The sequence below is a fragment of the Rhinopithecus roxellana genome, chromosome 10 (genome assembly GCF_007565055.1).
Source record: "Rhinopithecus roxellana isolate Shanxi Qingling chromosome 10, ASM756505v1, whole genome shotgun sequence".
NCBI classification, from domain to species: Eukaryota; Metazoa; Chordata; class Mammalia; order Primates; family Cercopithecidae; genus Rhinopithecus; species Rhinopithecus roxellana.
Window position 1 is genome coordinate 102,302,767 of NC_044558.1, and position 16,002 is coordinate 102,318,768.

Consider the following 16,002-nt stretch of genomic DNA (forward strand, 5'->3'; position numbering starts at 1 on the left):
CCTGGGAGGAAGAGGTTTCAGTGAGCCGAGATCACACCATTGCACTCCAGCCTGGGCAACAAGAGCAAAACTCCATCTCAAAAAAAAAAAAAAACCCCAAAAAATTAGCCATGATGGTGCATGTCTGTAATCCTAGCTACTTGGGAGGCTGAGGCAGAAGGGTCACTTGAACCCAGGAGTTCGAGGCTGCAGTGAGCCATGATCGGGCCACTGCACTCCAGACTGGGTGACAGCGAAACCCTGCCTCTTTTTTTTTTTTTTTTTTTTTTTTTTTGAGACGGAGTCTCGCTCTGCTGCCCAGGCTGGAGTGCTGTGGCCGGATCTCAGCTCACTGCAAGCTCCGCCTCCCGGGTTCACGCCATTCTCCTGCCTCAGCCTCCCGAGTAGCTGGGACTGCAGGCGCCCGCCACCTCGCCCAGCTAATTTTTTGTATTTTTTTTTTTTTTTTAGTGGAGACGGGGTTTCACCGTGTTAGCCAGGATGGTCTGGATCTCCTGACCTTGTGATCCGCCCGTCTCGGCCTCCCAAAGTGCTGGGATTACAGGCTTGAGCCACCGCGCCCGGCCAAAACCCTGCCTCTTAAAAAAATAAAAATAAAGTAAGCTTTCTTCAACAAGTTTTCTTCCGATGCTATACACTCCATCACCATATTAATTTAAATTATTTAGTATGTAGCAGATTTACTTTAAGACCAAATCTGTGAAGTTGGTGATGCTAATACTTCATTTTCCTTATGGGATCTTTGCAACTTAGAACATAATTATTACTAATTGTATCCAGGTCATTTAACATCATATCAGAATGCTAACCTTAAGTAAACCAGGGTTCAGGCCTGTAATCCTAGCACTTTGGGAGGCTGAGGCAGTCAGATCACAAGGTCAGGAGTTCGAGACCGGCCTGGCCAATATGGTGAAACCCCGTCTCTACTAAAAAGGCAAAAATTAGCCAGGCGTGGTGGTGTGCATGTAGTCCCAGCTACTCGGGAGGCTGAGGCAAGAGAATCGCTTCAACCCAGGAGGCCGAGGTTGCAGTGAGCTGAGATCACACTACTGCACTCCAGCCTGAGTGACAGAGCGAGACTCCATCACACACACACAAAAAGGAACACCTTTTTTTTATTTAGTGATACCTGAATCTTGAAATGTGCACAGCAAAAAGAATGTAGCTATTGAGGCATCCACTGCTAAGATGAAAAGAAATGTAAGCAAAGGGACGTTTATAACTTGAAGTTCGCATTAAAGAATTACTGACCAGGGCCGGGCGCGCTGGCTCACGCCTGTCATCCCAGCTCTTTGGGAGGCCGAGGTGGGCAGATCACGAGGCCAGAAGATCAAGACCATCCTGGCTAACGAGGTGAAACCCCGTCTCTACTAAAAAATACAAAAAACTAGCCAGGGGCGGTGGCGGGCGCCTGTAGTCCCAGCTACTCAAGAGGCTGAGGCAGGAGAATGGCGTGAACCCGGGAGGCAGAGCTTGCAATGAGCTGAGATCATGCCACAGCAATCTGGCCTGGGCGACAGAGCGAGACCCCATCTCAAAAAAAAGAAAAAAAAAAGGCATTACTGACCTACTGGCCAGATGTGGTGGCTCATGCCTGCAGTCCCAAGACTTTGGGAAGCCCAGGTGGGAGGAGAGCTTGAGCCAAAGAGTTTGAGACCAGCCTGGGCAACATAGTGGGACTTTGTTCTCCAAAAAAATAATTAATAAATAAAGCAAGTAAGCATTCATATCACTAAAAATACTTATAAAAAACATATCAAGTGAGCTGGGCGCGGTGGCTCACACCTGTAATCCCAGTACTTTGGGAGGCCGAGGTGGGAGGATCACGAGGTCAGGAGTTTAAGACCAGCCTGACCAACATGGTGAAACCCCATCTCTACTAAAAAAAAAAAATACAAAAAGTAGTCAGGCATGGTGGCGCGTGCCTGTAATTCCAGCTACTTGGGAGGCTGAGGCAGGAGAATTGCTTGAACCCAGGAGGCAGAGGTTGCAGTCAGCAAAGACTGTGCCACTGCACTCCAGCCTGGCGACAGAGTGAGACTCCATCTCAAAAAAAAAAAAAAAAAATCAAGCTTAAACTTAAAATCGGGGGTGGGGGAAGTGAATTAACTTTTTATTTTCATTAGAGAGTGCTCATGTGAAAGGAGCAGTTAAGCAATGGAGTGTTACCACTGCAGCCATGCAGGTCTAGTGTAGATTCGTCCCCAAACCATGGTAATTGCCAGGCAACTCTGAGGGTATGAACAAGGCATGTGCATTGTGTCCTGTTGTGTGTAATGTATCTGCATGAAGCAGATTCTGTCAGAAGATGATGTTGGCTGAGATCTGGGCCAGCTGTACTTCACTGCTTTATTACAAGGGTAAGGCTGGCCAGGTGTGATAGCTCACGCCTGTCATCCCAGCACTTTGGGAGGCCAAGGTGGGTGGATCACTTGCATTCAGGAGTTCAAGAGCAGCCTGGCCAACATGACAAAACCCTATCTCTACTAAAAATCCTATATATATATATATAATCCGGGTGTGGTGGAGCACCTGTAAACCCAGCTGCTCAGGAGGCTGAGGTGGGCAAATCGCAGTGAACCTAGGAGGTGGAGGTTGCAGTGAGCCAAGATGGCACGGCCACTGCACTCCAGCCTGAGCAACAGAGTGAGCTTCTGTCTCAAAAAAAGAAAAAACAGGCCAGGCGCAGTGGCTCTTGCCTATAATCCCAGCACTTTGGGAGGCCGAGACGGGCGGATCACGAGGTCAGGAGATCGAGACCATCTTGGCCAACATGGTGAAACCCCGTCTCTACTGAAAATACAAAAAAAATTAGCTGGGCGTAATGGTGGGCACCTGTAGTCCCAGCTACTTGGGAGGCTGAGGCAGGAGAATGGCGTGAACCCAGGAGGCAGAGCTTGCAGTGAGCCGCGATCGTGCCACTGCACTCAAGCCTGGGTGACAGAGTGAGACTCTGTCTCAAAAAAAAAAAAAAAAAAAACACACAAGGGTAGGGCTAGAAGGCTAATAGCTAACCGAAAATGAGCAGCTGTTTTTCATTCTGTGAGGAGCATCCTGTGTAAGCCGTAGTGTTTGATCCACTCATCAGTGCTTGGGAAGCTGTGCTAGGTCAAACCTGTTACTGACACTTCCTTCTGTGCTCTGTTTGAAAAGAAAATCTCTGTACCCAAATGTTTACTGAGTAAACTGTTTCATGAATTCATATATGTGAGTGTGATCATTGGGAGCAATTTGCAAATAAACTCTGGTTTCCATTCCAACAGGTATCCCAAATTAAATCTGAATTATCATCAGTTTTCAATTTGTTATAATCCATATGCATCCAGATACACCCCCACACCCAAAGAAGCAGCTGTTCCCTTTCAGTTTTTTGTCTGTTCCTTTTATCCTCAGTGAGAGTGTGAGCCGAAACATCTCCAGCCTCATCCTATCTACTTACCTCTTCCTTGCAGGACCACCCACTTCTGTTATTTTTTTCCACCCCTTTAACTTTCCTGCTTTAGGACAATGAACAGTTAGCTGTCATTTGGTCCATCCCATAGGCAATTATGTGGGTTTGTTTTCTAAAGCACTGGTAACTATAATTAGATGGTTCAAATAACATTAAAAACTAGTGTTTTTGTGGCACAATTATGCATTTGTCAAAATATACACAACTTGCCCAGTGCAGTGGCTCATTCCTGTAAACCCAACTACTAGGGCGCCAGAGGCGGAAGGAACACTGAGCTCAGAAGTTCCAGACCAGTGTGGGCAACATAGCAAGACCCCATCTCTTTTTTTTTTTTTTTTTTTTTTGAGATGGAATCTCACTCTGTCACCCAGGCTGGAGTGCAGTGGCATGATCTCAGCTCACTACAGCCTCCGCCTCCCAGGTTCAAGGAATTATCCTGCCTCAGCCTCCCAAGTGGCTGGGATTACAAGTGTGCACCACCACGCCCAACTAATTTTTGGTATTTTTAGTAGAGACAGGGTTTCGCCATGTTGGCCAGCCTAGTCTTGAACTCCTGACCTCAGGTGATCCCCTGCCTTGGCCTCCCAAAGTGCTGGGATTACAGGTGTGAGTCACCACATCCAGTCAAGACCCCATCCCTAAAAAAAAAATTTTTTTAGGCTGGGCCCAGTGGCTTAAGCCTGTAATCCCAGCACTTTGGGAGGCCGAGGCCAGCAGATCACGAGGTCAGGAGTTTGAGACCAGCCTGGCCAATATGGTGAAACTCCATCTCTACTAAAAATACAAAAATTAACTGGACACAGTTGTGGGCACCTGTAACCCCAGCTCCTCCTGAGGCTGAGGCAGGAGAATCGCTTGAACCCAGGAGGCAGAGGTTGCAGTGAGCCGAGATCGCATCACTGCACTCCAGCCTGGGTGACAGAGCAAGACTCTGTCTCGGGGGGGAAAAAAAAAAATTAGCCTGATGTGGGAAGCTGAGGTAGGAGGATTCCTGGAGTCCAGTCTGAGGCTACAGTGAGTTATCACACCATTGCGCTCTAGCCTGAGCAACAGAGTGAGTGAGTGAGACCCCACCTCTAAAACAAAGCAAAAGCAGACACACACAGCTTGATATAAAAAAGTAGATTTTGGGGCCGGGCGCGGTGGCTCAAGCCTGTAATCCCAGCACTTTGGGAGGCCGAGATGGGCGGATCACAAGGTCAGGAGATCGAGACCATCCTGGCGAACACAGTGAAACCCCGTCTCTACTAAAAATACAAAAAACTAGCCGGGCGAGGTGGCGGGCGCCTGTAGTCCCAGCTACTTGGGAGGCTGAGGCAGGAGAATGGCGTGAACCCGGGAGGCGGAGGTTGCAGTGAGCTGAGATCCGGCCACTGCACTCCAGCCTGGGCGACAGAGCAAGACTCTGCCTCAAAAAAAAAAAAAAAGTAGATTTTACCTTTCTGATGTGTACATTAGAAACATGGAAAGATGTGGAATCAGTAATTTAAGTTTCTACCTCAGGAAACTAGAAAAACAAGTGCAAAATAAATCCAAAACAAGTGCAAGGAAGAAAATGATAAAGAACTGAAGTCAGTGATTGAAACTAGGACAACTAGGCCGGGCGCGGTGGCTCAAGCCTGTAATCCCAGCACTTTGGGAGGCCGAGGCGGGCGGATCACGAGGTCAGGAGATCGAGACCATCCTGGCTAACACGGTGAAACCCCATCTCTACTAAAAAATACAAAAAAGCTAACCGGGCAAGGTGGCGGGCGCCTGTAGTCCCAGCTGCTTGGGAGGCTGAGGCAGGAGAATGGCCTAAACCTGGGAGGCAGAGCTTGCAGTGAGCTGAGATCCAGCCACTGCACTCCAGCCCGGGTGACAGAGCGAGACTCCATCTCAAAAAAAAAAAAAAAGAAGAGAAAAGAAAACAGGACAACTAAAAGCTCATTCTTAAAAAAATTTACAAAAATGATTAACCTATAGCAACATTGACAGAAATATAAAGATACAAATCACCAGTATTAAAAAGGAAATAAATATTTTATTACAGACCTTGCCAACGTCAAAAATAAAAAAAGGATCTCTGCTAACAGCTTCACACTCATAAATTCAACAGCTTGGAAGAAATGGACTAATTTCTTAAAAACCACAAACTACCAAAATTCACCCATGATGAAGTTGATTATCTGAATAGACCTATATCCAGTAAAGAAATTGAACTACTAATGATCTACCCAAAGAGAAATCTCTAGGCCCAGATGGAGAATTGTATCAGTCATTTAAAGGAGAATTCATACCAGCTTTACATGATATTCCAGAAGAATAGAAGAGGGGGAATATACCTCTCAACTCATTTTATGAGGCCAGTATTACACTACCCTGATACCAAACCGAAGACAGCATGAGTGCATGCACACATGCGTGCACACACACACAACTACAGGCCAATATCACACATGTGAAAATCCTCAACAAAATATTTGAAAACAAAATTCAAAATATATAAGAAAAAGTATGCACCATGACAAAGTGGGATATATTCCACGTATGCAAGGGTAAGTTGAATATTTCAAAATACATCAATGTAATTCATCTCTAAAACTGTACAGCAGGCCGGGCGCGGTGGCTCATACCTATAATCCCAGCACTTTGGGAGGCCGAGGTGGGCAGATCACGAGGTCAATAGATTGAGACCATTCCGGCCAACATGGTGAAACCCCGTTTCTACTAAAAATATAAAAATTAGCTGGGTGTGGTGGCGTGCGCCTGTAGTTGCAACTACTCAGGAGGCTGAGGCAGGAGAATCACTTGAATCCAGGAGTTGGAGGTTGCAGTGAGCTGACATTGTGCCATTGCACTCCAGCCTGGGCGACAGAGTAAGACTCCGTCCCCCCCCAAAAAAAAGGCCAGGCGCGGTGGCTCAAGCCTGTAATCCCAGCACTTTGGGAGGCTGAGACGGGCGGATCACGAGGTCAGCAGATCGAGACCATCCTGACGGTGAAACCCCATCTCTACTAAAAAATACAACCAACTAGCCGGGCGAGGTGGCGGCGCCTGTAGTCCCAGCTACTCGGGAGGCTGAGGCAGGAGAATGGCTTAAACCCGGGAGGCGGAGCTTGCAGTGAGCTGAGATCCGGCCACTGCACTCCAGCCCGGGAGACAGAGCGAGATTCCGTCTCAAAAAAAAAAAAAAAAAAAAAAAAAAATTAGAAAATGAGCAGTGGGCATTAACAGATCTATCACTGAGAAAAATACACAAATGACAAGCACATGAAAAGACATTCAGTCTCATTAGTGATTTGGGAAATGCAAATTCAAATCACAATGAAGTGCTACTACACATCTATCAAGATATCAAGATGGCTTAAGTAAAAAATACTCTGAGGCAGGAGAACTGCATGAACCCGGGAGGCGGAGCTTACAGTGAGCCCAGATCGCGCCACTGCACTTCAGCCTGAGCGACAGAGCAAGACTTTGTCTCAAAACAAACAACAAAAAAAGTGACAGCGGCTGGGCATGGTGGCCACTCACCCTTGTAAGCCTAGCACTTTGGGAGGCTGAGACAGGTGGATCACGAGGTCAGAATTTCGAGACCAGCCTGGCCAAATAGTGAAACCCTGTCTCTACTAAAAATACAAAAATTCGCCAGACATGATGGTGCGCACCTGTAATCCCAGCTACTCGGGACGCTGAGGCAGAGAATTGCTTGAACCTGGAGGTGGAGGTTGCAGTGAGTCAAGATCACACCATTGCACTCCAGCCTGGGCAATAGAGCGAGACTCCGTCTCAAAAAAAAAAAAAAGTGACAGCATTAAATGTTGAGGGTACATAGAAGCTGTGTCACTAATACACTACCAGTGGGAGTCTAAAATAGTACAGCAATTCTAGAAAACAGCTTGGCAGTTTCTTATAAATTAAACATCAAATTACCGTATAACGTAGTAATTGCACTTTTGGGGATTTATCCCAGATAAATATATTTTCTCACCAAAACCTGTACACAGATGTTAATATCAGTTTATTTGAACAGACAAACACTGAGAATAAGGTGAATGGTTAAACAAATTGTGGCACATACAAATAGAATGCTACTCAGGAAAATAAATGGACTATTGATAAACACAACAACTTGGATTAATCTCTAGAGAAATACACCAAATGCAACAAATCAGTCCCATAAGGTTGCATATTGTATTGTTCCATTTATATAACATTTCTGAAATCACGACATTTTTAATGGAGGACTGATTCTTGTGTTGCCAAGGTTTAGGAATGGGGGTAGAATGGTGGGAAGGGGGTGAGTGTTGTTGTAAAAGATCTGTATGTTGAAAACGTCAAAACATTTCTTATGAGAGAAATAAGGGAAATCCAAATCCTAAATAAATGGAAATACGTATCATGTTTATGGTTTGGAACCATAAATATTAGAATGTCAGTTCTCTCTAGATTTACCTATAAATTTATTGTGATCCCAATGGAGATTCCAGCGGGAGTTTTTGTAGACATTAACAAGTTAATCAAATTTATGTGGAAAAGCAGAAGAAACTAGAATAGCCAAAACATCTTTTGTCAAAGAAGAACAAAGCTGGTAGACTCGCAGTCCCTGATTTTGAAAATTACTGTAAAGATATAGCAATCTAAACACTGTGTCAGAGAAAGGATAAACACATAGATCATGGACCATGATTGAGAATACATAAATAGACCCTCGTGTATATGGTCAATTGATTTTTGACAAATTTGCAAGGGCAAATCAATGAAAATAGTGGTTTTAAAAAATGGTGCTGCAATAATTGAAAATCAATATACAAAACAAATGAACCTCAATCCATAACTCATCCCATATTCAAACTCAAACATTCCATATTCAAACTCAATAGATGAATATTTAAATGTAAAACCTTCACTTAACAAAAATTCTAGACATTGCACAACAACAAAGATAAAGAGTTTACCACTAATAAACCCTCACTGAAGGAACTTCCAAAGATTGCCATCAGAGAAAAGGAGTGGGTGAAGCCAGCAGGTAATACATGTGAGCCTAAACTAGTATTGGCTCTGTAAACTAACAATAATAATGTAATGTTAGTGGTTCTGCAACAAAAATAATGAAGAACTAAAGCAGTGGGTAGCATGGTATGTGTTCAGGATGATCAGAGATAAAAATGTTGGGACACTGGGTGCAGTGGCTCACGCCTGTAATCCCAGCACTTTGGGAGGCCAAGGCAGACGGATCACCTGAGGTCAGGAGTTCCGGACCAGCCTGACCAACATGGTGAAACCCTGACTCTACTAAATACAAAAAATTAGCTGGGCGTGCTGGTGGGTGCCTGTAATCCTAGCTACTTGGGAGGCTAAGGGGGAGAATCACTTGAACCTGGTAGAGGGAGGTTGTAGTGAACCAAGATTGTGCCACTGCACTGCAGCCTGGGCAAGAAGAGTGAAAACTCTGTCTCAAGACAAAACAAAACAAAAAGTTGGGATGCCTCTCTGTTGTTTATGGAGAGAGCAGATTAAGTACCTTTAGGCTTTGTTAAGTCTTATATACATAGCAAACATCTTAACATTAACACTTAAAGAATAGATGTTCAAAATGGAAGTGAGAAAGCTTGATTAAATCCAAAAGAAGATAGAAAATAATAAGGGATAAAAAATACTAGGCCAATGGAAAGCAAAAAGTAAAATGATAGCAGTAAACATAACTATATCAATAATCTTTTTTTTTTTTTTTTTTTTTTTTTTTTTTGAGACGGAGTCTCGCTCCATTGCCAAGGCTGGAGTGCAGTGGTGTGATCTCTGCTCACTGCAAGCTCCACCTCCTGGGTTCACACCATTCTCCTGCCCCAGCCTCCAGAGTAGCTGGGATTACAGGCGCCCGCCACCACGCCCAGCTAATTTTTTGTACTTTTAGTAGAGACAGGTTTTCACCATGTTAGCCAGGCTCAATCTCTTGACCTTGTAATCTGCCCGCCTCGGCCTCCCAAAGTGCTGGGATTAGAGGCGTGAACCACCGTGCCCGTCCAACTGTATCAATAATCACAAATCATATAAACTCATCAGTTTAAAAGCAGAATGTCACATTACGCTTTAAAATATTCCATGTATATGTTTATTAAAAAATGCATAAAAATGGGGGGAGGGGAGAGGGATTGCATTGGGAGTTATACCTGATATAAATGACGAATTGATGGGTGCTGACGAGTTGATGGGTGCAGCACACCAACATGGCACAAGTATACATATGTAACAAACCTGCACGTTATGCACATGTACCCTAGAACTTAAAGTATAATAAAATAAAAAATAAAAAAATGCATAAAAATGTTATAAAAAGACTGAATATGAGTGGAAAAATATATACCTGGCAAACATTAATTGGGTAACATAAGCTTTAGGGAAACCATCAGTAGGTATAAAAAGGGTCATTATGTAAGGATAAAAGTACAATTTGCTATGAAGATATAATTATTCTATGTTCAAAATTTCAAATTAACATAGACCAAAGAATATATTATACAAAATAGGATAATTACCCAAGAATAAATTACAAATCCACATTATCATTTGGAAATTTTTGCACACCTTTCTTAGGAATTGATAGAGCAGGACAGCACATAATTGGTAACTGATCTGGTTTGGCTGTGTCCCCACCCAAATTTCATCTTGAATTGCAGCTCCCATAATTCCTGCATGTTGTAGGAGGGACCCAGTGGGAGATAACTTGGTTTGACTTTGTCCCCACCCAAATCTCGTCTTGAATTGCAGCTCCCATAATTCCCAAATGTGGGTGGGACTGTGTTGGAGATAACTTGGTTTGGCTGTGTCCCCACCCAAATCTCATCTTGAATTGCAGCTCCCATAATTTCATGTTTTGGGAGGGACCCAGTGGGAGATAACTTGGTTTAACTGTGTCCCCACCCAAATCTCATCTTGAATGGCAGCTCCCGTAATTCCCACATGTTGTGGGAGGGACTCGGTAGGAGATAACTTGATTTGACTGTGTCCCCACCCAAATCTTATCTTGAATTGCAGCTCTTGTAATTACCACATGTGTGGAAAGGACCCAGTGGGAGATAACTTGGTTTGGCTGTGTCCCCACCGAAGTCTCATCTTGAATTGCAGCCGTAGTTCTCACATGTTGTGGGAGGGACCCAGTGGGAGATAACTTGGTTTGGCTGTGTCCCCACCCAAATCTCATCTTGAATTGCAGCTCCCATAATTCCCACATGTTGTGGGAGGGACCCAGTGGGAGATAACTGAATCACGAGGTCAGGAGGTTGAGACCAGCCTGGTCAACATGGTGAGAAAGAGATTTAATGGACTTACAGTTCCACATGGCTGGGGAGGCCTTGCAATCATGGTGGAAAGCAAGGAGGAGAAGGTCACATCTTACATGGATGGTGCAGGCAAGAGAGAGCTTGTGCAGTGAATCTCCCCCCTTATAGAATCATCCGATCTGAGACTTATTCACTATCACTAAAATATCACGAGAAAGATCTGCCCCCATGATTCAGTTACCTCCCACCAGGTCCCTCCCACAACACATGGGAATTCAAGACGAGATTTGGGTGGGGACACAGAGAAACTGTATCAACACCCTGAAAGAAACTCTTCCACCGAATCAAGGATATATGTGCAAGAATGTTCCTTGAAGCAATGTTTGGGAAAGTTGCAAAAATAAAAATAACTTCAGATGGAGAATTTAAAATCTGCCATTCATCAGGAGGGAAGGACAGACACAGATTAATTAAGTCAGATGCAAAGTTAACAAGAAACAGTATTTCTCCCAAAAACAAGCTGTAAATATTCATGGAGTCCCTGTTTGAGTGACTATAACCTCATGTACCCAGTGCGCATGTCAAGGAGACTGACGGGCCAGTAGGCTTCCCAAACCGGACATTTCCTGTGGCTTATGTCTGGGCACAATGGGGAAGCCCCCGCCCTCCCTCAGGGCCTGCACTGCGGGCAGTGCTTTACGAAGACCACGTGCAGTTCATGGCCGGCAGCGCCACACATGTGCGGGTGGAGTGTTGGGGTCACAGGGTAGTGGAGGGTCATGCTAACACATGCATCCCATGATCAGGAAAGGGAGACAGACCCCTCTTCCGCAGAGGTCTTAGTTGATAATGACACAACAGCAAAGGCTGTCATTCCCCTGGTCAGGTGCCCATGTAGGAAACAGGGTAGCTCCCTTGAGTGATACACACGGGGGAAGCCCCTCTTAGTGCCCTAGGGTCTCACAGTGCAAGGTCTGCTTATCCAACTGATGTGGAAAAATACGCATTATGGGGGGGCAGGGTCCCCTCCTCACTCTTACTCACTGATAAAACTTTATCTCCAAAATAATAAACTATCAAAAACTTTGCTGTTGAAATTATATCAGTAAAAATAAAACATCCCATTCTTGCCTTAGTCTCTTTGACCCAGAGAAGCAGCCTTCATGTTCCACCCGCGGACAAAGGTTCAGAGAACGGCTTTCTGGACACAGTTTTCAGTGTTCCTTTTAACTTTGTAGTTTCCAAGAAAACTGGAGCCTGGACCCACTTCACATTCCAAACCTGAGGTTGATTCCTCTACACAGAACCTTGTCTTCCTATTTATTTATTTATTTATTTATATTTTATTTTATTTTGAGATGGAGTCTCGATTCATTGCCCAGGCTGGAGTGCAGTGGCACAGTCTCGGCTCACTGCAACCTCCGCCTCCCAGGTTCAAGCAATTCTCCTGCCTCAGCCTCCTGAATAACTGGGATCACAGGCGCATGCCACCGTGCCCAGCTAATTTTTTTGTATTTTTAGTAGAGACGGGGTTTCACTGTGTTGGTCAGGCTAGTCTTGAACTCCTGACCTCGTGATCCACGCACCTTGGCCTCCCAAAGTGCTGGGATTACAGGCGTGAGCCACTGCACCTGACCATTGTTTTGCTAGTTAAAAAGGAGTCTGTTTATCTGAGGAATGCAAGCCCCCTTTAAATTATTGAGGGAGAAGAAAAGGAAAAATCAATTACGTAGACAGTTAAGACTGGTCCTCGGAGAAGCAGCCCGCCTGAAAAATCACAGCTACAGGCCGCTCCCAGACCAACTGGCGGCTCCCCGAGAACTCGGCAAGCTGGACTCGGCCACGGCGCGCGCGGCCTTCTGGGAAGTGTAGCCCAAGCGAGCGGGACTCTGAGAAATGTGGCTCTCCGCGGACACTTCTGCAATCCGCCAGTGGGTCTTGGCGCGGGTCACAAGGGTAAGGGTGTGAGGGCGGGCCGGACGGGAAAGGCTGAGGGGTTGGGGGCGGCCCCTGTGCCCACCTGGGGGTCCGCGATGACCGCCCTGCCAGTCCCAGCCAGGTCACAGGAAGGCCTGCGTCTCATGCGCGTATTCCCGGCTGGTGGGGGCAGCATTTGGCAGGTAAGCGCGGTGTGGGGCCCTAGGGGGTGGCCAAGTGACTGGAGACTCCGGGGCTTGGGTGGCTCAGATCTGTGGGGATGGCACCGGGGGAGATGCAACATGGGCCGAATGGGGATGAGGGGCCAAGGGGCGGTGAAATAGAATGATGGAATAATGCCCAATTTTCCAGGCCACCCACCCTTGCCACCAAGAAAATCAGGTAATGGCCAGGCACGGTGGCTCACGCCTGTAATCCCAACACCTTGGGAGGCCGAGGCAGGTGGATCACTTGAGGCCAGGAGTTCGAGACCGGCCTAACCAACATGGTGAAACCCTATCTCTACTAAAATTACAAAAATTAGCTGGGGGTGGTGGTGGGTGTAGGGTCCAGCCCTATGGGGGCTTAGCGGGTGTTCTCCCCGTGCGCGGAGACAAGAGATCGTAAGAAATAAGGACACAAGACAAAGAGATAAAGAGAAAATAGCTGGGCCCAGGAGGGCCACTACCACCAAGACGCGGAGACCAATAGTGGCCCCAAATGGCTGAGAGCGCTGATATTTATTGCATACAAGACAAGGGGGGCAGGGTAAGGAGGGTGAGTCATCCAAGTGATTGTGAAGGTCAAGCAAGTCACGTGATCATAGGACAGGGGGCCCTTCCCTTATGGGTAGCTGAAGCAGAGGGAAGACAGCATACGTCAGCGTTTTCTTCTGTGCACTTACCAGAAAGATCAAAGACTTTAAGACTTTCACTATTTCTTGTACCGCTATCTTCTCAGAACTTCAAAGAAGAACCAGGAGTACGGGAGAAACATGAAAGTGGACAAGCGTGACCACTGAAGCACAGCACCACAGGGAGGGGTTTCGGCCTCCGGATGACTGCGGCCAGGCCTGGATAATATCCAGCCTCCCACAAGAAGCTGGTGGAGCAGAGTGTTCCCTGACTCCTCCAAGGAAAGGGAGACTCCCTTTCGCGGTCTGCTAAGTAATGGGTGCCTTCCCAGGCACTGGCATTACCGCTTGACTAAGGAGTCCTCAAGTGGCCCTTATGTGGGCATGACAGAAGGCTCACCTCTTGCCTACTAGGTCACTTCTCACAATGTCCCTTCAGCACCTGACCCTAAACCCGCTGGTTATTCCTAGGTTATATTAGTAATATGACAGAGTAATATTAAAGGCTAATGATTAATAATGTTTATGCTAATGATGGATAATGTCCATGATCATCTCTATATCTAATTTGTAGTATAACTATTCTTATTCTCACTATTTTCTTTATTATACTGAAACAAGTCTGTGCCTTCAGTCTCTTGCCTTGGCACCTGGGTCAATCCTTCACCCACAGTGGGTGCCTGTTTTCCCAGCTACTCGGGAGGCAGAGGCACTAGAATCGCTTGAACCCGGGAGGCAGAGGCTGTAGTGAGTTGAGATCACGCCACTGCACTCTAGCCTGGGCAACAGAGTGAGACTCTGTTTAAAAAAAAAAATCGGCCGGGCGCAGTGGCTCAAGCCTGTAATCCCAGCACTTTGGGAGGCCGAGACGGGTGGATCACGAGGTCAGGAGATCGAGACCATCCTGGCTAACCCGGTGAAACCCCGTCTCTACTAAAAAATACAAAAAACTAGCCGGGCGAGGTGGTGGGCGCCTGTAGTCCCAGCTACTCGGGAAGCTGAGGCAGGAGAATGGCCTGAACCCGGGAGGCGGAGCTTGCGGTGAGCTGAGATTCGGCCACTGCACTCCAGCCTGGGCGACAAAGCAAGACTCCGTCTCAAAAAAAAAAAAAAAAAAAAAAATCAGGTAAAGATTCTTCAGACCTTCAGAGTAATGTGCTGTGGAAGGTGATGTGAGCCACGTTCTGAATTCTATGGCAGCTTTATCACAGACCATACACACTTGCACTCATTCCCTCTGTCCCCACACGTGTTTGAATTGTCCCCTTTTTTTTCTTGCTCCCACATAATACCGGGCCAGGCCAGAGGCCGTCATCTCCTCTGCCAAGCACAGAAAGATGGGGATGCAGTTCCCTTTTGGTTGAAGGGTGGGGGGACGCTCCAGAAATCCTTACCTTGATCATTGTACTTCACTTTATTTTTTCTTTTTTTTTGAGAAGGAGTCTTGCTCTGTCGCCCGGGCTGGAGTGCAGTGGCACGATCTCGGCTCACCGCAAGCTCCGCCTCCCGGGTTCACGTCATTCTCCTGCCTCAGCCCCCCGAGTAGCTGGGTCTACAGGCGCCCACCACCGCGCCCGGCGCGGTTAATTTTTTGAAGTTTTAGTAGAGACAAGATTGCACTGTGTTAGCCAGGATGACCTCGTGATCCGCCCGCCTCGGCCTCCCAAAGTGCTGGGATTATAGGCGTGAGCCACCAAGCCGGGCCGCTAGGTGTACTTTCAAAAGTCATATATATGTGAACTGTACGTATTTGAAATATATATTCCAATAAAAAATAAAACTAATATATAAATATTTTAGCTGCGTATAAAATCACTTTGGATTTTTTTCATCAAGTTATCTTCACGTCAAAGATGGCTTTTGTGACTCGTGAAGGATAAGTGAGCTCAGGGAAGCAGGTGGGAGAGAGGGGATCACTTTGGGAGTGGCCTCCCACTGGTGACCTCACAGACCCCCTCCCCCTTCTCTGACCCGGCCGACCCCACATCAGTGACACAGAAGACCCCAGATGACGAGGCCTGCATATCTCCTGTGACTGACAGCTGAGACACCGCACCACAGCCCGGATCCAGCCCTGGCCCAAGGGGGCTCCCACCTCTGACGTCCCCGTCCGCACGTTCCGAGCCTGCACTCCCACCGCAAACATCCGGGGGCCGCTACTGCGCCCAACGACCGCCCCTCTCTGACGCCTCGGGTCGGCGTTTGAATTTTAACCCAAGAAAAGAGTAAAAGTAAAGCGGAAATCAATGCAGAAGCGGTGTTGCCGCCACTGAGCTTCGTGATGGGCGTGTCCAGAGCCGGGCGCCTCCTCCCGCGGCAGCCGCCGGGCTCGCTCCGATGCGCTCAGCTTCTCGCGGGGCTAAGCGTCTGGGCGGGGATGGCCCGAGGCGGGGGTGTGGCGAGGCTGGAGAACGCTGAAAGCTAGTGGGCTTAGGAAGGCAAACGACGCTCTGAAATTTGGCTCACGGGTAATACGTTCCCGCCCTTCACGGCGGCTCTGTCAGCGCTGCTGGGTTCCACCT